General features: G+C 39.2%; 1 protein-coding gene across 14 annotated transcripts in view; it reads right to left on the bottom strand.

The window, feature by feature from the left end:
- The window catches only part of ZMIZ1 (zinc finger MIZ-type containing 1), a 324,722-nt gene that overhangs the window by 84,545 nt on the left and 214,661 nt on the right, over window positions 1-25,516 (bottom strand). The window contains exon 1 of one of the 14 annotated variants that reach the window (XM_052676793.1): window positions 4,217-4,397. The exons of 12 other annotated variants lie outside the window; for them this stretch is intronic. The gene's annotated coding sequence lies outside the window, so the exon portion shown is untranslated. Of the gene's footprint in view, window positions 1-3,626; window positions 3,830-4,216; window positions 4,398-25,516 lie in introns of those variants that run through there. One more of the 14 variants, XM_052676794.1, reaches the window with a different exon arrangement.

Genomic DNA, 25,516 nt, shown 5'->3' with positions numbered 1-25,516 from the left:
GCGCCTAGGAGAACTTAGTGGAAGGGGAGGGGTGGAGTGCTGAGCTTTCTAATATACTCACACAACACCACCAAGTTACTCCTTGAACTGGTATTTTCTACACCTAAACACCCTTTTGCTAAAGCACTTTGTAAGCAGGTATACCAGGTGGAATTTCTGTCCCTGAATCCTGCTGTTAGGAGAATCAAGAGATATTAACTCAATGTAGTTTTCCAATGCATTAACTTTTTTCTATTTTTATAAGGAACTGCTTGTTTTGGTCACTGGAAACAACCAACCAGTAACTTCACACTACAGTAAAACAGATGTTTCACTGTATTGATGCTAGTGTTTCATCAAAGCCCTTTCTTGTCTATTCTGAAAAAGCAACACCAGGCAAACCAACTAGCAAATTCAGAGGACTGACAGCAGGGAATTTTGTTGCGGCACTGCTTTTTAAACCTTCAGGATATGTCTATGCTGCATTGTATGCTGTACCCTGCAAGGTACTCAAGGTACAGACCACCCACTCAGCTTGCTCAGCCATCTGCATGGCTCTGCTTCCTTCTGGTACCCAGGTCAGGTCCTCCAGCTCCAGCCCGAACCCCTCCGAACTGCTCTGCCATCAGTGATGGCTATGCAGCACTGGGGGAAGCCTTGCTGTTGCCTGACAACAGGTGGTCTCGTGGGGAGCCTGTGACAGTGACTTCCTCTGTGCTCTGCAAAGCCTCAGAGGAAGTTATTTTCTGTGGCAGTCTCTCCTCTTATGTTGAGAGGAACAAAAGCAGAGAGCTTCTTCACTGAGATCTCCGGAACATCACTTAATTTTAGCAGTGTTCCACATGATCAAGTTTTTGTTGTTTAGCTAGCTATAGCTAAGAAAGCTAGCTAGCTTTCACTCTTGGTGTTAAACATAATGCTCCATTTTCTTTTGCCATGAGAGAAAAGAGACATTACAATTGTAAAATCCCATAGAGTGACAGTTTCCTGTTGGCAGTCCACTACTAAGATTTCTTGCTGCTGTTGATCACTAATAGCCTTGATTAGGAGGAAATATGACAACAGCAGCCAAGCAGCCTTGCATCATCACAGCCCCAGTGACAGCTGAAGCTAGCATGGGAACTTCTGTGTCATAAGTTTAGCTGGGGACATAGAAAAACAATACTCATTTGGCTGAGTTACACATCCAGTAATTGCTGGCGTTCTGGGGGCGTGGGCTGGGAGCTGAGCTGGATTCTGTGACTGTTAGTCTAATGGCTATACTAACCTTTATGGCAACAGAAAGCCTACCTTGCTAGACCCTTCTCTCTGAAGTATCACACTGTAATTAAAACTGTACCTGTTACAGCAACAAATTATTTTATTAACTAAGCCCAAAGTACCTGCTATTCATAATTTTCTCATTGTTAGTTTGAACGCTTGTATTTTTTTATTTGTAACCAACAGCTTTTCTGTGTTGCAGGGGGATTTTCCTTTCTTGGGATTCTCCTTTCTTGGGTGTCAACGGCACATCCAGCACAAGTGCTCCCGGACTAAACATCTGCACAGGCAACACAAATAAGGGTTTCTCTGAAGGATGAATGCAGCAATATTACTGTCAGGTTTGCTGAGACTCCAACACACAGAGATTTGACATTTATACCCATTCTACCACAAATCTAAGCAAAGTTAGATGCTTAAGACTAAGTTTTAAACCACTCTTACGATCAATATTTTCAATTGCTATTACAAAACTGCACCTTGCCCATTCAGGAAGCTTCCTTACTTGTGAAACATCCCTGTATTTGCAGATATATTTACCCAAAGATTTTCAGAGGGGTTCTCCAGAAAGGAATTATGTACTTTTTTTTTTTTTGAAGTCAAAAATTCCATCCTAATTTCAAAACCGAGCCTTTGGTAATAGTCTCATGCTAGCTTAGAATCAAGCTTATCTGTCCCTGATTGAACTCTTCTGATGGAAATTTACTTAAAACAAACTTTTGTTCTTAGTTCTACTCTAGTTTAACTTCCATTTTCATTTAAATAGTTAGCAAAAAGAGGAACAAGATTCTGCTAAGCTGACAGGTAAGAAGGCAGAGGAAACATGTTTGTGCAGCTGAGAAGAGCTTCTACTTTTCTGCATTTTAGGTAGTCACTGATAACTACTTTATTTACCAACATAGCTGCAATAAAGTTCTAACTCAAGGAAAAAAAGGAAATCACAAGTAACTTAGGGCAAATTTAACTGGGCCTTAATTTTACGTACTTCCATTTCCAGGCAGTGTTTGGGCCATGCCAACTGTTTCTCTTAAGTCATCCCAGCCTATTTACCTGGTTAGCACAGCCCTACTGAGGCTTTTTAAAAGAAACCGTCTCTACAGTAACTTCTCACTCTTCCAGATCTGCACAACAGTCACCATCTTCTGCTGTTCTCTGAGCCAAGATGAGTTGCCCAAAACAAGGATTCAATTTGGCCAGTTCAGCCAGTCACCTCTGTCTGGATGAAGCGTTTGATCCAAAGTCAACAGATACTACGGGATTTTCGGCCAGATCTTAGCAAGGGCTCACCTGAACATAGTCAAGGTAGTTTGTGAAGTCCATGCAAGTTTTAATGACAAGTTCTGACAGTGACTTCACTGACACTGAATTCCGATGCTGTTTTAGACAAAGTCTATTTCACTTTGTGCTGCAGTTTTACCGATGGGAGAGCCAGGAAGCAGAACAGCAAATTTTCCCCCAACAAGCCATGCTGCTGATACTTGCTGGATGTAAACAGCAGAGTTCCAACTGCTCAAGTTGTCTAAATCTGTTGAGTTTAATTTTTGCTGTACCTTAATCTATGCCATCTTATTCAGGTGCTCGCTTTAATTCTTGTAACTCAAGCAAGAAACAACCCACCACCCTCTGCACCACTTAGCAGTCTAAAATTCCACTGTGAGTTTTAAACTTTCTGAAAACTCTTAAGACCACATGCAAATACAGTAATCTCTTCAGCTTTCACACAGGCAAATAAATTAAAAAGACATTACTGGCAAACACAAGGGGCAAGAAACTTGTCATCTCAAATACCGAGACTACCGCTGACACGCACACTTCTTGGGAGCCGTCTCTGAACGCAGTTGCGACAGACACACACTGTTTGTGAGTTATGCATGACAAGGTCTTCATAAGACAGTGAAAATGAAATGGTGGCAGCACCGCTGTTGCTGCCGTTCGCAGAACAGCACATCATGTTCTGACAGCACCATGCAGGCTAAAGTTGAAGAAAACGCCACTGATGAGTGCTGTTGCATTTTGGCTTTATGACTGCAGGTAAAATAAAGATTCTCATGCAAAAAAAAAAAAAAATCACACATTTTACCTTCTAAAATAAGAATATCATAAATGCCAGTTAAATGAGCCAGATGTGCATTTCCTTCACACATCCCCAAGCCTCATAGGGGCACACACAATGAGCAGTAACTGTATGCAAATCTGTCCCAGTTTCCTCCTGAAGCTGCCTTTCATCCCCTGGTGCTGCTGTTTCCTTCTGACAACATGCAGCACTGCCTTACCCACAATCACCCGCGCTGCCACACGCACACACACACACACACTCAGGCAGGCTGGCGCGCACGCACACACACACACACACACACACACACCCGCCCCCCAAGAAACCAACTTACCCACAAGTTATCTTTCATTCAGAAAACTAGTCCTCCTCTGCTCCCCCTCCTCTGCTTTTTGCTGCCTCTCTTCTGCTGCAGAAAAAGGCCACATATGTCTGAAAGCACTTCTAGGCAGGAACCAGCCAGTGCAGAACAAAGGCAGCCGGGGTTGCCTTAATCTCGGCACAAGGCAGCCAGTAGCTATTTTCAAGCTTGTTCTCTCTCCCCCCTCTGAGGGCACCCTGCTCTGTTTCTCCCTCTCTCTCTCTTTGCCTGTCCAGCTACTGCACAACACACATCAATTATTCATTGCTTGTCTCCCGGTTTCCAGGCAAAACCAATCACAGATGGAGTCTTGCTAATGGGCTCATACCGTACTTGCCAACAGGCTATTTGTGCTCGAGCTACAACCCTCTAGAGACAATAAAGAGAATCAGGTTAAGCTTTAAAACTTCACACATACGCGAGCAGATCTAAAACAGCAATATACATGTAAGCATCCATATGACATTGCTTAGGAGTACATCTTTGGCAGACGGCATGGAAAAAGGCTGCTTTAAATCTTCTGAAAGGGTTTTAAGAAAAATCAAACACTCAGAAAATCTCACCTCAGCTGCATGTTACTGATATTGATGGTTTTCTGCCTCTAGTGATCCATCTCTTGCCTTCCCATTACACCTCTCCCTCCTCCTCTCATACTCATACACACGCACGCACACATGCACGCACACACACACACACACATGCAACCACAGCCACTTTGCCAGAAGGGAGAGGGAGAGCGAGAGAGACAGAGAGAGGAGGAAAAAAAAAAAAAAAAAAAAAAAAAAAAGCAGGCAGCTCACATTTCAAACTTGCAAGGAGGGGTGGTGCTTAAAACGCCAGGACAAAGCCTCTGCCTCTGGCACTCAGCCAAAATAAGAAAATAAATCCCCTTGATCAATTAATTGGAAGCAACACTTGTCCAAGCCTGCATAACAAACCATTACGGTCACTGAAGCTGAAAAGTCTTTAGATTTGGAAAATCTTACACACTTGCTTCCCCCCTCCCCTGTTTGCTGAATGCTGTTGACTAAATCCATCAAACTAGGCACACTAATTAGCGGCCAGAGCCGATGCTGCAGTGGAGCAGTGCTGGTGGCACCTGGCAAGGCAGCGCTCAGCTAGGAAACCTATGTGGGGCTGCACCTGCATGGGGTGGCTGTACCTTTGAGGGGCTGTACCTATGGAGTGGCTGCACCTGTATGGGGTGACTGTACCTGAGCTGGACTGGCTGTACCTAGCCATACATCTACTTGGAGGAGTTGAGCTTCAGACAGGGGTGACAAAGTTGTGTTTACTTCTGATGGCATCCCCAACTGCAGCAGTGCTAACTGCCCAGGTTAGCCAGCTGCTCAACATCTTGCTCTTGCTTGGAAGAGGAGCAATCTTCTTCCCTTCCCCTGCAGACATGGAAACTGAGGCAGGTAGCAATGAGAGCAGTAGTTCACCGATGGGAGTTAGTAGGATACAAGAGATCCTTGGTTTGATTGTTTGGTTGCTTTGTTTTAATGATTTTGTTTACGTCTGGAGCCCTGACCTACAGCTCTGCCTGTCCCTGGTTCCTCCCACCACCAACCACCTTTCCCACGTACCTCCCTGAGTTTAGAATTACATCAATTTTTAAATAAGCATCACATTTCAACTTGTGCGACAGTGTAGGTGATTTCAAGAAAACCTTTGGCACAAAGCATTTGACAGTATCAAAGAAACAACAACACACAAACAGAAAGCAGATATGACCATTTTTTCTCTTCCCCAGAGGGAGAACTGGCAGTTGGAGCAGCGGTCAGCCCAGCATCAGCCTTTTCCTGCCAGCCCTTGTGGTGTGCAACCACTTCCTCCCCTGCTGCTCACTTCAGAAAGGCAGTCTGGGCCCGTGCTGCACAGCCTGCCCATGCCATGGTCCAGCCTGCTCATAGCACAGCTCCCCACAGCCTGCCCCATGGTCTGGTCTGTTCACAGCCTAGCAAGGAGGCAATCAAAGGCAAAGCAACAAAACAAGAGGATCTATAGAAAAAATAAAAATACTGGCAATCCTGCAACATTTCTTTTGATTAAAAAATGGCCTCAGCTTTCTCTGCTGTGTTTACAATCACTTAACGATGCTTTATAAACACCTTAGCAGAAAGAGTCTGCAACATGACAGATCGGAACAGCAAACTATCACAGATATCAAAGAGCAGTTCTTCTCAGAAAAGTGATTCCACAAAAAAAAAAAAAAAAGCATTGTCACATTTCGTAGTGCTTTTTTTTTTTTTTTTTTTTTTTTTTTTTCCCTGGGAACCTACTTCAAAAAAGTATGAGCTATGCATGCTTTCTCCCAGCTCCCACTCTTGAAAGAGCTGCTCCAAGTCAGGCTGTTATCACTTCTACTCCTTGGTCATCAGAATGAGCAGTGCTGCAAATGGGCTCTTGGTGACACTTCTGCAATCTCAGGGCTGCACAAACGTGGCCAAAGGAAGACTTCTTACACAATATGGCTGCTGCAAGTGTAACCAATGCACTGTTGGGCTGGAGCACCTTTACCTACAGCAGAGGGTCCATACAGCATGGGAAAGACTTCAGCCACATCCTCAGAGACAAACATAGACGCATAGGGCTGACAGAATGAAGTAAAACAAAGTTTCAATCACAGCTGACCAAATCTGAGATTGGGTCACACAAGAAAAGTACAGAACCTCACAAACTATTTCTATTGACTTTCAGAGTGGACAGATGCTCTAGGCAAACAAATTATACAGATAGGCACGCAGAACACATAAGTAGCATGAGTTTTAGAGGACGTTATGCAGGTCTGGAAAAGCACTAAGAGGTACATGTTGATGAACCCAAAGAAACACCAAATGGCCTACACCAATGAACTGCATTGAGTTCCGACTTTGTGCCTGGGAATAGAATTTGTAATTACCTGACTGCAACTCTAGTAAATCTTAGATACATTCTTGTGCTTGTTTCAAGTTTCCCTGCATTTACAAGTTTTCTCACTGTCCTTACGATGTTGATATGTCAAAAAATACAAACAGCAATGTATCAGGTAACTAGGAGGTCCTCAATATAAAGACTGCCTCTTTCCTCACCCAAAAGTCAATGAAATTTCATTTTCTGAGGTAAAAAATCATTGTACTATATATATAGAAAGTTCATATCCCCCACTATACAATGTTTCTTGTCTTTTTGGTGTTGTTTTTTTTTTCTTTTCCCCTCTGTTACCATAAGTAAAAGGATTGTTTTCTTCCTCTCTGCAATTAAATGCACTTTATAGCGTAACAGTGTAGGTTTCTCTTTCAAGCTGCCTGTCTTTCCAACGGAAGTGGTTTAGAGTAGACAAATCACTTATCTAAAAATTATGTACTTACTTCTCCTTTGACAAATCTTCAGCAGGTTTCTAATCCCACCCTGCCACTTGAAATATCACTTTCTGTGATGACATTTGAGTCATAGTTGTCAGAAGCATCAGGCTCTGTAGTTAAATGGATTAAATCACACTTCATAGCGTACAGTATTTCGAAGAAGGAGTGGTTTATCATTTGTAGAAATTAATCATAACAGTTTTTTCTCTAGGGTAAATTCCCAATCATTTTTACAGATTACTGTGTTTAAGCCCCAGTGACAGTAGTAAGTCAAACTACATCACAGGGAACATTATCTCAGACAGAGATAACTATTAGCAAGACTCACTGAACACATCTACTACTGCGAGAAGCAGGTCCATGTTCAGGAAGCACCTTTAAATGCTGAGGTGGAGACCAAATTCTTTCAGCATGCTTTGTGCTACTCCTGAGGCCAAACAGACCCTGCTGTATCGGGCTGTGCCTGGCCCTGGGCAGCCCACTGTGCTGAGAGTTCAGTGAGGTGCTCAGTCAGACAGGAGGGTAGGACAGGAGTTCAGGCACCATTCAGTCCTACAGGGGAGAAGAGAAAACATCTGTTTGCTGCCCCCCCCTCCCCCCCCCTCCCCCCACTGTTTAAGGAGAGAAGATAACAGATTATCCAAGCAGTCCAATTTCACTGCATATTGGGGGCAGTGTTTTCATCTTAATGTATGTGGTCAATGCCTAGCATATCATTGATCAGAATCCTCCCAAGCCCTAAATATGCCAGTTACCATTTAGCACACACACAAAAAAGTCACCACCAGCTCTTGGTACTGCCTGCTCTCCACACCAAGACATCTTTGTACCAAGGATGTATTTTCAGAAAGTCAGAAGTCACTCTTAAGTTGTGACAGAGTAACAGATCAGTGTACCCAAAAAACACCTATTGTCATTGTCAACAAGAAAACAATGTGACAGATTTATGTGTTTGAGATTCTTTGCCCAGCAAAATATGGCACAAGGCTCATCAGTAGCTAGGTCATGTGAGGCAGCCTTTGGGCATAATTCATGCCTCTCTCTTTCCTTCCCCTTCTTTAGTGAAATTGAAAAATATGAACCAAATACACAAACACCTGTATTGAAGTGACAGACTACCAAGAGGAAAAAAAGGAAAAGCCGCAAAGGAGCAGAGATCAAATTCCCAATTTGGATGCTTCAGTATCACATGCACTACACAATTTAGTTTACCATGTTCCACTGTAATTTCATTAAAAGAGTTGTGCAGAGAAGACAGTCAAAATGTTGCTCAGAGACAAAACATAAGGAGCAAGGAAATTCTCTTTGAGTTGTTGTTGTAATACCGGTTATTGCTAACTGAGTCATAATAGAACCCTTTAGCAATGCAGATTTTCTGTGTCCAAAAATCTAAAGGTTTATCTTGGGGACCAATCTTTATTCATCAGAGTTTTACTCCATTGCTGAACACAGCAGGGTAGTTCCTTACAACATTTGTCTAGAGCAAGTTATTTGCCCAAGAATTAGTTGCCTGGATATGTATATATTTTACTATTGATTCAAAGGATTTGAAAAACTCTTTAGAAGGCTTAGAGTTACATAGTTGAAATACACAGAATACATGGATCAGTGGCCTTGTAGATCTTTCCTAATATTTCACAGTAGGCTGAGTCAGTTGAAGCAGTTATAAATCACAGGGCTGCATCCTAGTCAGAAAGCAACGATGGATTTAAAAAAAAAAAAACAAAAATCTTTTGACTTTGCATCAGGTGTCTTTCATGCATAGCCCACTTTTCCAGGGCCAAACCAACTGCATCCAGAGAGAGGTGTAAGAGGAAAACCTAGAAGAAAGAGAGAAAGAGAGAAAGAGAGAAAGAGAGAGAGAGAGAGAGAGAAAGAAAGAAAGAAAGAGAGGAAGGAAGGAAGGAAGGAAGGAAGGAAGGAAGGAAGGAAGGAAGGAAGGAAGGAAGGAAGGAAGGAAGGAAGGAAGGAAGGAAGGAAGGAAGGAAGGAAGGAAGGAAGGAAGGAAGGAAGGAAGGAAGGAAGGAAGGAAGGAAGGAAGGAAGGAAGGAAGGAAGGAAGGAAGGAAGGGAGGGAGGGAGGGAGGGAGGGAGGGAGGGAGGGAGGGAGGGAGGGAGGGAGGGAGGGAGGGAGGGAGGGAGGGAGGGAGGGAGGGAGGGAGGGAGGGAGGGAGGGAGGGAGGGAGGGAGGGAGGGAGGGAGGAAGGGAGGGAGGCAGGCAGGAAGGCAGGAAGGCAGGAAGGCAGGAAGGCAGGAAGGAAGGAAGGAAGGAAGGAAGGAAGGAAGGAAGGAGAAAGACTCTTTTATGTGGTTTAGTTATGTCTCTTGTTTAAGTTAAAATTTACCACATTGAAGGACTTACCAAACTAAAGTACCTAACCTTTGCTACTTGTTCCATAAAGCTTTAGAAAACAAAGGTTGGAAAGTTACAAACTGTTAACACAACACTTCCTTTTCTCTTTCTCTCTTCCATGGCCATAAACACTGTTTGCATGCTCGTTTATTATTTACGTGTTTTGGTGCACCCTCTGATCTGGACTACATAGCTGGAAATACTGCAGTGGCGCATTTTGGACTGAAACACTCACAATCTTCTGAGAGAGACTATGCCCTAATTAACTTTCAAGACCACAGAAGTCCTCATGTCCCTGTTAATCCCTTTATGAAAAATCTTTCCTTCAAATCTTTACAAAGGCTCAAGACAGACCAGTAAGCAATGCAAAAAAAAAAAAAAAAAAAAAAAAAAAAAAAAAAAAAAAAAAAAAAAAAAAAAAAATCTTTGTCAATTGCCATAATCCTTGAAAAAGGAAGTCTATCTTAAAACCATCTGATAATACGCAGTGCTGCAATTTTCTAATCTGTATTTTCTTCCTCCCTTCCTTCCATTTCTTGATTAAATGCCCCTACCATGTGCAGGAAAAGAAAAAGATCTACACAATTACAATGCAATATGGAAAGAAACACAACATCCCAGGATTACAAAATAAAGACGTGTTCATCCTGTTTATATCTTTGGTTCTCTTCACACCTATACTTTTAAAGCTAACTGAGAAACAAAAGTAACCAAATCTTGTTGAACTAAAGAATGAGAGACTGTACACTAATGAAAAATCACATCTCTAATACAGTATGACAGTCAGAAGAGATGCTTTACAAAAAGAGAAAATGATGGTATCACTTTAGATGGTATCACTTTAGATACCATAGACACTCCAGCAACACAGTGCAACTACTGCAGCTGCCCTGGCTCAGACCTATCGGTCTGCAAGCCAGTTCTAAAAGAAGACCAAATATTATCCAACCTATGCGATTCTTCCCTTCTTTCAGTGTATCTTTTTTTGCCACAAATGGTAATAAATGTTTTAAGTCTGCTTTAAAACTATGGCAGTCTTATTGTTTTAATGATACAGAAACCAACGCTTCGGAGATGTCTTAACTTTTAGACAGCTCCATTCAAATTCATGGGTAAAAAGGAACACAGTAAAAATGCTCAGTGCTTTGATACTTAACCTCATTTCTAACACATCTTTCAACACTTGGGCTAGAGTTCATAACTTCTCTTCTAGCAAATCACAGAACTAGAGAGTTGGAGTTAGAAGAGATCATCTAGTTCCAACCTCTGTTCTAGCTCTCCAAATTAGAGAGAAATAGATACCCACTGAAAACCTTTCCATACTAAATCTAATTTTGGTCCCCTGCAGCACAATCAAGTGGATTTATAAAACACTGCTGCATGTTTTTTTTCATTAACTTTGATTAAATTGATTTTTACAAAATGTCTTGCAAACTGCTCTATTTCCTTCATACTGTTTAGTCTTTTTTTTTTTTAACCTGTTATCACTTTGGAGGAAAACAGGGTCAACTAAATCTTTGGATTTCAAACCAGTATTTTAGGTTCATGGTTTCTGAAAGGAATTAAAAACTTTGATATCCATGACACAAGACTTTCAAATGCAGTAAGAATTAGCCTGCCACTCTTTCTAACAAAGTCCTTCTATTTAATAAAATGCATTCTTCTGCTGCTTTCTCTGATGCTCAAATTTATATTTGAAGTCCAAAAAAAAATTTTTTTTTTGAACTTGTAGCTATTCATAACTGAATCCCCCCATCTCTGGCAAGCTGTGGGTTAATTACAGCTAAGCCTCTTCCCTCCCCACTAACCTGTTTAAAGGGGATAAGGAGGCAGCTCTGGAGACAACAACCTCATCCAGTTTCAGAGAGAAAGCAGTGAACTACCAGAGCAGCAAGCTCTGGAAGCCTGAGGGAAGATGGGTTTGAGAAGAAACATAAGCTATATATTTTAAGTTCTTTTTTATTATTTTTTGTTTTTTTCCTTCTAAAAACAACCTGCTAAAATATGGGAGGTATCACTAGTGAAGGAGTATGCAACATTACACCCTGAATAGAACATAAAAGGAATACAGAAAGATGTAAAAAGAAGTGACATCTTTGCTTAGCCAGAGTACTTTAACCTCTGCATAGGAAAGGTTAAGGAGAAGATACTGTATGCAACAAGTGAACTCTGAGAAAGTTGAGATGCAGTGTATCTCTTTTAATTCAAAAGAACTAAAAAAAGGAACAAACAAACATTAAATGCCACTTTCTCAGCATCTAGGAAGTCACCAAATCTGCATATAGCTTTTTAGTGGTGTCACGGCCAAGACACGAGAGGACAAATAAATAAATAAATAGGTTAAAAACCAAAGTTACAGACTACAAGAAAAGTTACGAATTGGTGGCTATGCATCACTGTCTTGGAAAGCTTCCACTCAGGAATACAAAGACATTCCTCATTTGGAGTCCAGTTCACGCGTCTAGCTTTGTTTTAAACAAATCCATGTACCGTCATCATACAGTTTTTATACCAATCTGCCAGAAAGCCGTGCAGAGTTATTTTTAGAGGGCTGTGACATAGAGTATTTTGGCTTGCAAAGTAGCCTAATAAGGCAAAATGCTCTTGGTGAAGATCAAATGTAGTCACTGTCACCCTCTCCTCAAACTCTAATTGATCTCTTAAGAGCATTCTTTAATTTTTTCCCACTTACTGGGGAGGATTACTGCATTAGCAGAAACAAGATGGAACTAGTGAGAACTTTATTGCTTTGTCTGTTTTGATAATCAGATATACAGTGATTGCAGAAGAAAGGAAACGATCTGAAAAGAAAGTAGTTGTGCTCTGATGTTTCAAGAAAACATTTTGGTAAGCAATCATTTTGAGAGAAACAACAGCTTAGTCTCAGGTTTTGCTTTCAGAAACTGACCACGTCCAGTCTCAGTCAGCTCTGAATACTTTATGCCCCACTGTTTTTCAGCACGTTTCCTTCCATCATGTCAGCAGTGGAACAGAGCTTCAAAGTAAATTCAACAAAAATACTCTCAGAGAGTATGCACATGTTTAAATAGCAGAAAGGATCTTAAAACTAAAAATGTTCTAAAATCCAGTAGATTACTTAGAATCAGAGAAAAACTTTGACATGTTGCTGGGGGAAAGAATTCAGTAATAATTTATGAGAACAAGATTAAAAACAGCAATTAACACAGGCTTCTATTTTTAGTACTTACTCACATACCTGTTTAGCTGATTATAACTCATAGCTCCAGGCTGTCTGCCTGCACCGCTAGGACACAGACAGCAACCTTTGCTAAATTGACTCCACTGGCTACGCTCATGCTGCAAGAGCTGTTTTCAAGGACAGCTGTACAGTGTTATATGGGTTAAGAGAAAAGCAAATTAAAGATGGGTGTTCTGTCAGAAAAAGAACCAAAGAACCTGTGTCAGCATTTCCCTACGTTAATAGGACCTCACATTTTTAACCCTTCACCAACTGTTACTTAGATTTAGGAAGCATTTCCCCTGTATATTGCAAAATCATGTCTTCTCAAATAAAATCATGAAAATACAATAGATCAAAACAATGCAGAGGGACATGCACTGAACATAACCATATCCACCTATATATAGTTATAGAAGGATTCATAAAGAGCTGTTAATCCTTCTTAAAGTATGATTCATTTTAAAGCACCATGGCTTGTAGGTCAAAATAGCTAAGTTGTCAAAAGATAATATTGCCCCATATCACAAAAGTATCCCTCAGTTTGAGACTGCTAATAAATATCCAGCACCTTCTACCAAAAGCATGTGTGTGCATTTCAGCCTTTTATTATTACCATCTTAATTCTGCACCTTTCTGTTTAAAGCAGTACATGTATTTCTCTGAAAGTGGCTGAGAATCTTCAGAGACCTAATCTGCAATGAGAAACATCTAGCAGTACAATCACAAGGGAAAGCTATACTGGCACTCCTGCCAGAGCAGGCACAGCTCAGACTGGCATGAGTCTACGCCTTATGTTGCTTAGATTGGTTCCCCATTGAAATTAGGTTTACAATCACAGGATTACATGACCTCACTAAAAAGAGGGCTTCTGGCATGTATACAAACATGTTTCATTTTACTAGAGGATTTCTAACACAGATCTAGTCTACTTTGAGACTAAGAGCAAAAGGACACATCAGAATAAAATGTTCTCTGAAGAGGCATGAGCTGTTGATACAACTTCATGCAGCACATCCTGTACCTTGCTACTCTGAAAAGTCAAACAGGGCTGTTCTCAGACCATCACATCAGGGACTACAAACTCTTCTTCATGACAGGGATAACTAGCTTGGAATCCTCACTTTTGATTAACCCATTTTTAAATCCAGACCTAGATTTGTTATCACAGCCTCAGGGTCTGCTGCATGGTGCTGTATCACTGCCAAACTACTTTCCTCCTTTTTCAAAACCTTTCTTCACATAGGTTTATATTTTTCGATTGAGAAGAATCATCGGTTGTTATGGTAAACCTACTCCTTGTTCTAAAAATGCAAAATTAAAAAGGCTTTTCAGAACTTCACACCATGGTTAGTTGTTTTTTTTTTTCCTCTCCAGGAAATGAGGTATAATCAAAAGCAGTTCTTCATTCTCAGTGCTGTGTAAATGGCGTATTTCCAACAAATATTTGCTATTGTGAAGTTTCTAATAACTTAAAGCAAGAAATAAAATTAGAAGCTAACATATTATCAATGTTTTCCATGAATTGAAATAAAGTGTATTATGAGTACTGATAAGGACCTGTGGTAAATGGAATGTACAATTTCCACCTTTCCTTCAGAAAGGAGGTCAAAAAAGAAATTATGGAAGACTAGCACAGAAATTTCAATGCCAATCATTTTGGCCAATATTTGCAGGTTTGATCTAGTCAGGCTTAGAATAACAAGAGATTTAGGTATTCCCAAATGAGCAAAAGAAGTATAAGAGAAAGATTTTAAAATTAAGACTGTTCAGAGTTTTGAATAACCTGCAAAAGAAAATGTGAAAAAAAACTCTAAAGCATTACCCTGAAGTGATTAAAAATATGCTGTGGACAGCCACAGGAAACCTAACATAAGGTACAGTCAGACACAGGAATTTAACAAAGACCTAAGAAGATTCTTCTCTTTAATGTAGTGAATTTCTACATTCATAAAACAGCACACGATTATTATAGCCCCTCCTCCCCCTAAACACATTTTATATATCTGTATATAGAAATATACTAAAGTTCACCAGTCAAAAATTTTAATAACTTTGCCCATCTGTTAAATAATTTGCATTCTGCTAAAACATGCATCAATAGTGTAGCTATGAAAGTATACATTGCTCCATAACCTGGAAACTATCCATCAGTATTTAACACTGTTTCTCGCGTCTCTCCTGCATAGAGAGTTTCACTCAAAAATAACGCCTTGATAAGGTACAAGCACCAAAAAAAGAATCTTGTCCACAAAAGATACTTTCAAACAGCTTGATCAAGTCAGGAACCCTCTGTGTTTACCACACATGAATGATGGGAACTGCCCTCTTTTTATCAACACTCTTTCTGCCCAGTATATATATGCAACACATTACTTTGACAGGCTAACTGTCTACCATTGAAACGTTAGAGAACAGTTGAAGACAAAAGTTTTAGCATGGGAAGTTGGATGAGCACATACTTTTAGTGAAGCATTCAAAGCAAAACCAGAAGAATTTTGCACATTTCCTTAAATTGAAAATGTCTTTGCTTTTTGTTTCGTATCGGTACAAAACCGGTAAGTGAACATTAGAGCTGAACATATTTTTTGGAAGCTTAACCAGATAACTGTATTTTTAGTCTCTTAATAGTTTGTACTTTCTTAAAGTACTTAGAAAATGCATACTGAAGCATCTCATCCTTAAGTATAAAAGCTGAAATGAGAGTTCACATATAGAGAGACTAAAGTATAATTTGGTTAAGACTCTTAAAAAAAAATTTGGATACCCCAATTTGAGCAAGCATAATTGGGTCTTACTTTCTAAGATGCTCAATTTCCTGCAGCTACAAGTTAAGCACCTTTAACACATTTCTAGTTGTGCACCCAAGAGCTGCTTATGAATCATGGCCTTTATCACTACAGCTAAAAACTTTTCACCAGTTGGTGTCAGTCCTCCCTCCAAACTATTCACTGACTAGTGCACCTTTATCACTGACATTAAAAAGTGCCAGCAGGTTATTTACATAAGGCTTAATATGATCTAGTGTGTTACTCAGCAGACCACTTATCTTAGCCTGGAGGACTGGTATCTGGAAAACCCCATGCAGTCTTCAGAATTATGTCAAAATCTTTTGTAAAAAGATGTAACATGCTTTCATGACTGTAAAGTAAAAATAACATAAGACATATATTTACATAACTGTTCTTTAACAGGAAAAATAATCCGCCCCATGCTTAAGAAGTAGTTTCTGTGCTGCAGGGTCAGAGATAATACACCCCCAGGAGGCACGTTCTCTCAAAAGGAAAAACAAAGATCCCATACCACCACAGATTTCTTCAAAACCATTTCTACTGTCTCATGCACAGGATGTCCTCTCCAAATTGCCTTTCTCGTACTTTGAATCACCATTACTTATTTTGAAGACATTCATGTGGGTGAAAGACTTTAATTGTAGAATTTATAGTTCAGTCAAAATTAGATTTTATGTTCTAGCACTCCGCATTCATCTGCCATTGCTTTCTGGGATTTAATGGCAGCTCTCTCCTTTGCTGAAGTAGTGCACTTCAGGGAACAAAAGTCTCCTGACTCTGATCAGATCAAAATCAGAAGGATCTGTCAAACTGCTACTTCAGAGTTGGAGAAGAAGGGGTGAGGAATGGAAATCAGCTTCATAAAATTGGAACAGAAAAGTTAATGATTACCTTTTGATACCATTACTCAGCTGTTTCATCATTTAAACGAATGAATACTTCAGCAAATTAAGAAGACTTGTGTGTCTTCCAATGTTTTTGGAAGCCTTGTCACACTCCTGGAAGTAAAGGGGTGACAAATGGGGAGGAAAACAGAGCTTTACATCATTTCCTTCAGTGGAAAGAGGTAGATGGAAGAGCTTATCAATAACCTTTACTGTATCACTTTGGTGCTCCTTATCCATGTCACACAGACTTCTGACTGCAAACCCACTCCTGGTGCGCAGTGAACAAACTATTCTAGGTCTGCAGCACAATTTTCTTTTTCCACACAGAGAACTTTTCCTGCATTCACCATGAAAGCAACAAGGATTTACTTCAGATTTTCTTAATTTTTGGTAGCAAATTCTCTATGAAAAAAAAAAAAAAAAGGAAGGTGGAGAGTGACTCTTGCTTAATTCTTTTGGTGGCTCCTGGGGTGAGATTTCTAACCCTATTCACCCATGTAACCCTTAGCTCTCTCAATCAGCCTCAGCATTAACAAAATATAACACACACACAGTTTTTCTGTTGCAATCTAATTAATCTTATAAATATGGTTTCCAAAACAAAGTAAAAGATCGATCAGAAGTAAAATGAAATGCCATTAAACTTTGGGTTACTTAACAATAGAAGCAGAAAGCATACACAAATTGTTTCTATACTGTGTAAGTAAGCATTGAGATCCAAACAATTTATTATGACAAAAAAAAAAAAAAAAAAAAAAAAAAGAGCAATGGTCAAATCAATGTATTTTTCATCATTCAAATATCACCATCATCACAGAGAGACACCAGGTAGGGTGAAGTAGAGATCCAATGTAGTGAATATTCTTATGACCAATCAGTGGAATTACATTACTTCCCAGAGACCCAAGGAAAATCAGAATAGCATGGTAACGGAACTATTTGTTAAATTTTAGCTTTAAAAATGCTACTAAATTCTTAGACTTGAACATGGTTCATATAAAAACAAGAATGATTCATGGACATTCAGTAAGTAAAAAAATGGACATGAATCTCTACAGAATGCCACAGGAAGGCAAGTAATAATCTACTAATCTTCTAAAATGTGGAACATAATTTACATTATTCTTATAAAATATTTATGTTACTTTCAGACAAAGAATTGACTAAGACAACAGACTTTGTCAAAAACATTAAAACATTCTCTAAATAATTATGTCAGATTAAAGAACTGCTATATGTACTTTGATGGTAATCACTCTCCAGGTTGGAGCATGCAAAAATAAAAAATATGGGAAAGCAATGCTTCTGTGTTAGGTTACACATCACTAAGGATGACTTTATCAATCAACTGCAATTCAAGCAAGGAAGCAAGCATAAAGTTATGCACAGACTGCAAATTTGGAGGAAAATCCACATTCTTTTAACTTCAGAATTCAGGTGCCAAGAGAGCAAATGATCTCCTTTGAAGGAGAGGGGCTACATCCACAGCCAGGAGGGCAGAGATGGAAGGCAGTAATATGGGGAACAAAAGGCTTCCAGGCGAGCTTTAGGGGCACAGCCACATGGGGGATCCCTGAAAACTACACCAAATCCTCCCAAGTAACCTGGCACGCTTCCATTCTGTGTTTGTAAAGAAATAAATACATTATAGAAAAGAAAGTACTTTTGCCCACAAGTTTATGAACAAAAGGAGAGCGCAACCTCTAATACAACTGACTGCATTTACAAAGACAGTGAACAGAGAAGTCACTGTGCCACCATTTGAGTCCAGATTGAGAGGGCTTCAACACATGAACACAGTCAACTACGTTAGTGCCTAACAGCAAATCCACCATTTGTCTGCTACCCTCACTTCAGGGAATAACCAAGCCGGGTGGGCTGTGGATGTGCCTAGCAGGAGGTAGGTGAGGAGGTCACCTTGCTCCGGGGTGAAGTGCTGGGTATGGATACAGGCTCTCAGTCCTCATGGGATGTCTGGCTCCCCTAGTCTGGCTGATAAGAAGCCATTCTGTTTCTTTGAACTCCCCAGTGACTCCCTTATATGCAACCTTGATAGTGAAACAGACAAATCTTTCAGTTCTGCTGTCACTAACGTATTACTCTGAACCAGTTCTCATAAAAACATGATCCTTGAACTGAGCTGTCATGTTAGATCAGGTTTCTGACTGCTTTCAGAGACTCACAATGGTAAATTAAAACTAGTCAAAAAGTATCCATAACTGAGTTTAAGACTTTTCATTTCAACAGGAGGTTCATCACTTCTAAGGAGAAGATGTTAAACCCAGGAGGAAGCCCCTCAAACAGAGTACGTTCTTTATCCTATCTCTCCTAGATGGCAGTAGCAGAAAACGACTGTGTGAGTAAAGCAGCAGGGAGACTGGAGACAGCAACTCCCAAGTCTTCTGACATTTTAACTCAGAGTTAATCTATGCTTCAGCCTCCCCCACATCCTCTCTAGGCCTTGTCTTCCTTTTGTCTTTGTTTTTCCCATCTATTTCTAGTTCTTCAAGGAAAGGACCTTCAAACTGTACACTGAGTTTTTTAACACAATTGGCCTCGATCTCTTGTGGGATCTTTGCAAGCACAAGTGAGTTACATCAGCACCACAACTGAGCAACATCGCACTGGGTCACCAGGAAAACATAGACTAGATCCTTTGGAAAGTTCTGCACTTCATCAATATCCAAGGCAGATGAGGTTACATTCTCAGAAATGCACTGCCAGTACTTGCTGAAACAATATTAAGCTATCTAATGAACAGACTACACTAGAAACAAAATTTTTAATTATTTGTTTAAAAAGCAAGCATCATATATTTAAGGGTAGAAGTAATATAATCTTTCCCTTTAAAAAGATATATAATTACAATCAAGGGGGTGACTACACAACAGGACTACAAAATGAATGCACTGGTCAAAGATCAGCAGAGATCAAGATTTCAGTCTCTCTGAAACTTTTTTTGATCAAGAAGTAAAGGGACTTAAAATGGTTATCACCTAGTTATATTTGTTCAATTCTTCAAGTTGCAAATCTTTCAATCAGGTTCTCGAACAGCTAGCCAAACTTCTGCTCATGTTGGAACTGTCTGCAGTTCTACAGAATTTCATGCTTAGGGGTTCTACCTGAGATACACCACTTGAGAAATCACTATTTCAACCACTTCACTTGATGTCCAACATAAAATACATAACAAGTCTTAATGAGAAAGCCTCATCTCTGAAATATTATCGCTTATCTGTAATTTGGAATTTTTTTTGTTTATTCCCCCCAAAAAACAACACAGCAAGTGATGCGTCATCATGCTTTTGTAACTCATTCCCACTTCCACAGATGAGACACGACAAAAGAAATAACACACTGTACAGTGTGATCACCTGACACCACCTCAGTACTTCAGCAACATACACAAACACATAAATTCATTCCCTGTATACACACTTTAATTCAAGTTAATTTGCCAGCAGATGAACTGAATGCAAAAGTGCTGCATTTCTATCTGCAAAGGTTTTTCTTCACCACAGTGAGATTTTTGTTGGTTTCGCCCCCGCAGAATAACAGTAAGGTTTTTCCTTGACTTCTTCAAGAACAGATTTCTTTCAGTTTTTACCTCAACCCATCGACATTCAGTAAAATATATATTTCTACCACTTCCACTGTTTTTCAAATCCCAAATGCAGAACCATTATTATTATTTATTCAGTCAGTTTACTCTTGCATACGTTCATTTCCATAAGGGATGAATAATCAAAGCAGGTGACTGGCCACATCAATCTTCATTTGGTATGACAGTCACACTCTATCAAATTTTAGAAAATGTGGAGTATCTTCATATTCCCTCCAACTAAGTAGTAAAGTCACCAGATCATCTTATTCCACTACTTTTGATCATAGAAGACTGCAGTTGTGACTGCAAATAACCCTTAAATAGTTCAGCAAGTGGCATTCTCAGTAAGACATCCAAAAGGTCTTCACAGAAGATCAACAAAAAGCAGCATGTTTTAAAATGCATACTTAAAACCATCACTCTGTCTCCCCCACAGAGTTCAATAAGCAGAGCAATTTCTCACCGTCTGTGCATTAAAAGCAGAGGCAAGGGAAAAAGTTTTTATCTACTAACAAAAACTGTGCATACATTGGCCTTTCAGACATGCGGTCTTACATTTTGTCACTTCAGAGCAGATGTTTAATTGGGAGGAAGTGATTTTAAAACATCTGTAGCCAACATCTGAGAAGTTGGATGAAGACCACACAGAGCCTTGAGGAAATTAAATGTGTATGCAATTATGTAACTTCCTATACTGCGTATTCTGGAGAATTAAAAAACAACAACAAAAAACACAGAAAACCAGAAGTTTCAGTAGTGAACCTTCAAAATCCTTGTTTTCCCCACCATTTGCCTTCCTCTGGAAATACTTAGGAAATACCTTAGGAAATACCTTAGGAAATACTAAATCCATTAAACTGAGCATCCACATATTGACTAACAAGTGGCACTGCATCCCTTAAAGGAAAAAAGTAGGGAATTAAAAACAATTTTGTATTGAGGAAAAAAGTAAGGAATTAAAAACAATTTTGTATTGAGCCCTCAATCCCTTCTGGAAAGAAAGGAAAACAAAGTAAATATTTAAAAGGTGAAACCTTACTCAGTCATAGCAGGTCTCACATATAATGCAATAACTCTGGTTTAGTAAATACAGCTGCAGTGTATGAAACACCCAATATCTTCCACGAAGAAGAACCAGAGGAAAGCCTCTCTAGAATCCAAGACAAACAACAAGGCTGCCTCCTTATTTCTAATTACAACTTTCAGAAACCAAGTTCCTTAGAGCCTAGATTAAAAATAAATAAATGAGATATTCAGTTGTTCTTCTTTGGCTTGCATTACCGCAGTAGTAGAAGAAAGAAGAGGTGGCCTAAAAGATCAGTTGACATGAGGGTGGAGGAGATGGCTATGAAGCTATCAGTTCTGTAGATCATTTGGTCAGGCTTGTATTTTTCAAAATTGCTTTGCTTTAGCAAATCATCATGAGCAGAAATGAGTTATTACAATTTTTAAATTCTAATTTACAATGTTAAACCTTATCAAAACTGTAAACATTTAAATAAAAAATTACAAATGCAGCTTTGTTTAGCTGTCTTCCTTTAGCACATTATACACACAGGCAATTTTTCATCTCCCAACCTGAATGGGACTTTTTTCCATTATCAAATATGTGAAAGTAAATGTTATTTCACTAGGAACATTGTTGTTCAAAAATGTTAAATTTAATTAGGATCAAGTCATTGAAACTATAAATGCTCAGGTCATGCAAAGTTTGTACAACAAAGGGAAAACCACAAGTATCACAAAAATCCAAACTGATCAATAAATCCTTTTTTTAAGTCCATAAAATATGGCTGCTCTGAAAGTAATGCCTTCTATTTTATGAAGTTGGCCCCACGACATCAGAGGTGGATGTTAGTGGAATGGCAGTAGAGATCGAACCTACTCATCATTACTTCAGTACTTTTTGTTGCCATGTGGCAGTCTGACAAAATGGTGTCAAACATGACAGTGTTTATGAAGCAAAGATGTGGAATTGAATTACACAGGAAAAGATGGCACCCACTGACATTCATTGACACTCGAACATTTCTAGAGACAAAACAGTGGATGTGAGCACAGAGGTGGGTGGTGGGTGATGCATTTCAGCAGTGACTACAGCGATGTGTTCCTGATGGCCATGCAGATCATTATAAGCACAGCATGCAGGCTCTTGTTTTCCACCAGTGAAAATGCATAGCTAATGGTGGTGGTGATGTTGATAAAGTTTTGTAGCTGAGAACTTGTTCTTTGTACCTGTTGTAGTTTCTGCAGAAATAAATAGGAGGCATTAATTTCTGAGCAGCCTACATACATCTCTGAAATGTTCCTACAGAAAAAGCCAAACTTTCTGATCTAGTCACTGAAAGCAAAGAACTGATACGTAGAAAAAATAGCGTATCACTAATGAACTGTTGTTATTCAGAAATATCAAAATAACTTTCCAGAATTTGCAACCTACAAAAAATAAGAAGATGCTTTGAGGAAGATAAGACCTCATATGATTTGTACATCTCCTTGTCTTACACTTACACACAAAGCATCTGTTTCTCTGGAACAGGAGGCAAATCACTCCTAATGAGAGGTCTCTGAACCATGATAAAGTCTAGAAACTTCTAAGTACAAATCAAAGCATTTGTACCAAGCTTGCATATCCTGAGCACAAACATAACGTATTTAGAAGTAGTGTGGCATCTTTATTTTCTAAATTCTATAAGCTAGAACTTGCCTTCTCCTACAGAGAACAAAACCCAAGTGTAAGCAACAAAATTTCCAAAAAATGGGTAATACTGTTAAAAGGCCTGCAGAACATTTCCATTCAGGCATGCATGCAAATGATGTTGTATCTCAACTAAAGGACATGTAGATCTTTTTTTATTTATTATTATATTTTAATCTTTTAATTTAAAAAAGATTAGAAAAAAGGAAGCAAGTGCTTTTCACCTTCTCCAATTAGTTATGGTGGCCCACTCAAAGTTGACTAAGGAACTAATGTGGTTGTTTCAAGAAACAAGATAGCATAAGATTCAGTCTTTACCAGCTTTTAAACCATCTGTTCCACACTATTTTAATCACTTCTGCTTAGAGATTATGGGTTTCAGTTCATTTGTAGTGGAAAAACAAAGAATGCTGCATTTTTGCAGTGTGTGGGGAATCCAGAATCCTCACAACTACTGTTAAACTGGGATATTTGAAGAAGCAAAAGGCTTACTGTTTGCGCATCTGAGCATGATAAAACAGCCCTCCCTCTCCATGAGGGATTCCTCCTGTGCCTTGAAGCAAACATGAATTGGAATGTGCCACACTGACCTGAAAAAGGGGGATGTGGGGAAATGGCAGAACAATTAGTATCATTCTTTCTAGTGGAAGAATCTAAAAGTTCCCATTGCTATTTATTGTGGGAAATTGCTTATTTATCTGAAGAATGTGTGGGATTTTTTTCAGCTGAAAAGTACCAGACTTCCCATGACTCTCTGACAGCTCTAAAAGAACACCAAGGTAAAAGCAGTAGGTGGATTTGAATTTATGAACCTATCGTCTCTAAAAGACAGTAACTTCTCCTTTCTCTCCATTCTTAAGAGAAAAGCAGACAGTACTCTCAGATGACAACAAGCAGAAAAGGTTAGTCCCACTGTTAATTTGTATACATCTTCAAATAGAGGTGTTCTCCACACAGGTGAATGGCAGATCAACACGACCACTTTTGTTTACCTGCCTGAGTTATGTGAACGACTGTGCCTCTATACTACCTACACCTTCCCTGAGGAACTGTACTTTTACCGGTTTTGCTTCCCACTGAGTCTTCTTAACACTTCTAAAGGGATCTGACACAGTTCTTTGTGCTGCTCGAAGCTGAAATGGCGTGTCAGTTCTCTCCCAGTGCACTGAAGGGAAATATGTCTTTTCCAACATCAAAAGATGGAGTGTTCTTGAAAACACTGAAGGATGATCAGGACCTCAAATGCTTTCACCTGTTATCTATGATGTAGGTAGCTGAACACGTTTAGTGAGAGGGAACTTGATCTCCAACCTATCTTGCTAACCATGTCAGGTTACTTAAGCTGAATGTCCCACTGAAAAAGTTTCTTCTGCTGTAAAGATTAATTCTTTGTATTGCCGTGATCAGTAACTCCCATATGTTATGATTTAATAATGATATCCACGGATGCACTTAACTATGTTAGGTTTAGCATGAATTTGGCTAAATATAGCAGGGAGATTTGCTTACATGGCTTAGTCAGAAAATAAAATATATTATTACATTTTTCATTTTCATTAACATTTTTCAGCCAGTCCAGTGTAAATTCAGATTTACTGCCTTCTATAGTCATCAAAACTATCAGAATGTATCGATCAAAATGCTTGGTTTTTATATACAGACAAAGTACATACGAATTAATAAATAAAATCAATAGAGTACATATATCGAGTATAAAAACTACCTGAGGAATATAAGTATCAGTAACTTTTTAATATCATTGAAATATTCACAGTAAGTGTGTTATCAAGCCATGGCATTTGTCTTGGTGCAGACTAAACTAATGTGCCTTTAGCTAAGAACATAATAGTTCTTAACCATGTAAATCAAGGAGATAGAAAAGATCCCGTAGTTTATACAGATTTGTGCAGCCACTTTTCTCTGCTGAAGTGGATTAATCATCTCTGATCTCAGCATATGCAGCTTAAGCCAAAGACTTCCACAGGAAACATTTTCTCAACTACAGGAAATGAAAATGTAGTGAGTAATTTTCCTTCCTCTTTAATTTTTTTCACCTTATATTCCCAATTTTCTGACATATCCAGCTACCTAAAACCTCTGAAAATCAGTACCCAAGTGAATATTATATACCCACAGAGGGTGCCAGTCTGAACCAGAAAGGGATTGTAGTGATCTATTTCAAGGACACTAATGTCACAGTCAAAAGTGAGGCAAATATCTTGCTTCACTCTGCCCTGGAGGTAACAGCTTTGAAGGTCAGAAAGCAATGCTTTCTGAAGATACTCAGCTTCAGCTTCTCTAATAAGAATATTGTGATTAGCCTTTTTGTGAGAAATTTAGTAAACAGCAAGAGCACTTCATACCCTGCACATATGTACACTTTAGATGGTTAAAATGATGTTTAGCAAAAAGACAATTTACAGTATACTCATAAAGAAGTTGCTTGCATGATGGTAAACTGCTGTTGTAGAGGGGAGGATCAAGTGGAAGATACCTAACAGCAAAACTTGTGCTTCACTCCTGGCACTAGCTCAGCTCTCCAGCTGGAGAACTGACTCATTCCCTCTTCAACCAACTGCTCACCTTATCTAGGCAGAAGTAACCAAGTCAAACTGAAGCTCTGATTTGACTTACAAGTCTCTTGCACAACTCACATTACTTGAGTCTGCAAATATAACTACAAATATACACTAATTGGCAGAAAATTAACTATCTGATGTGGGCAAGTACTGACTACAAGGTTGCCTATTGTTCATCAAGTCAAACTGCAAAGGTAAGGGAGCATTCTTCCAAAAGCAAGCAGCTTTTAATTACTGTTGATGAAACCGATGTAGAAGTCATCAGGAGGGAAGGTAATTTATTTTGTGGTTTTGTTTTTTTTTTTTTGAGATCAGAAAGCATACGGATACATAAATGAACGCATGTCTTTCTCTAATATCCAAAGGAAGATGATTAATTTTAAGCTGTAGACTCAGCTAATTACC

This window comes from Tympanuchus pallidicinctus, unplaced genomic scaffold, assembly GCF_026119805.1.
Source record: "Tympanuchus pallidicinctus isolate F22 unplaced genomic scaffold, pur_lepc_1.0 scaffold16, whole genome shotgun sequence".
Classification (NCBI taxonomy): Eukaryota; Metazoa; Chordata; class Aves; order Galliformes; family Phasianidae; genus Tympanuchus; species Tympanuchus pallidicinctus.
Note: the sequence above shows the minus strand (reverse complement) of the source record. Positions and strands in the feature narration are given on the sequence as shown.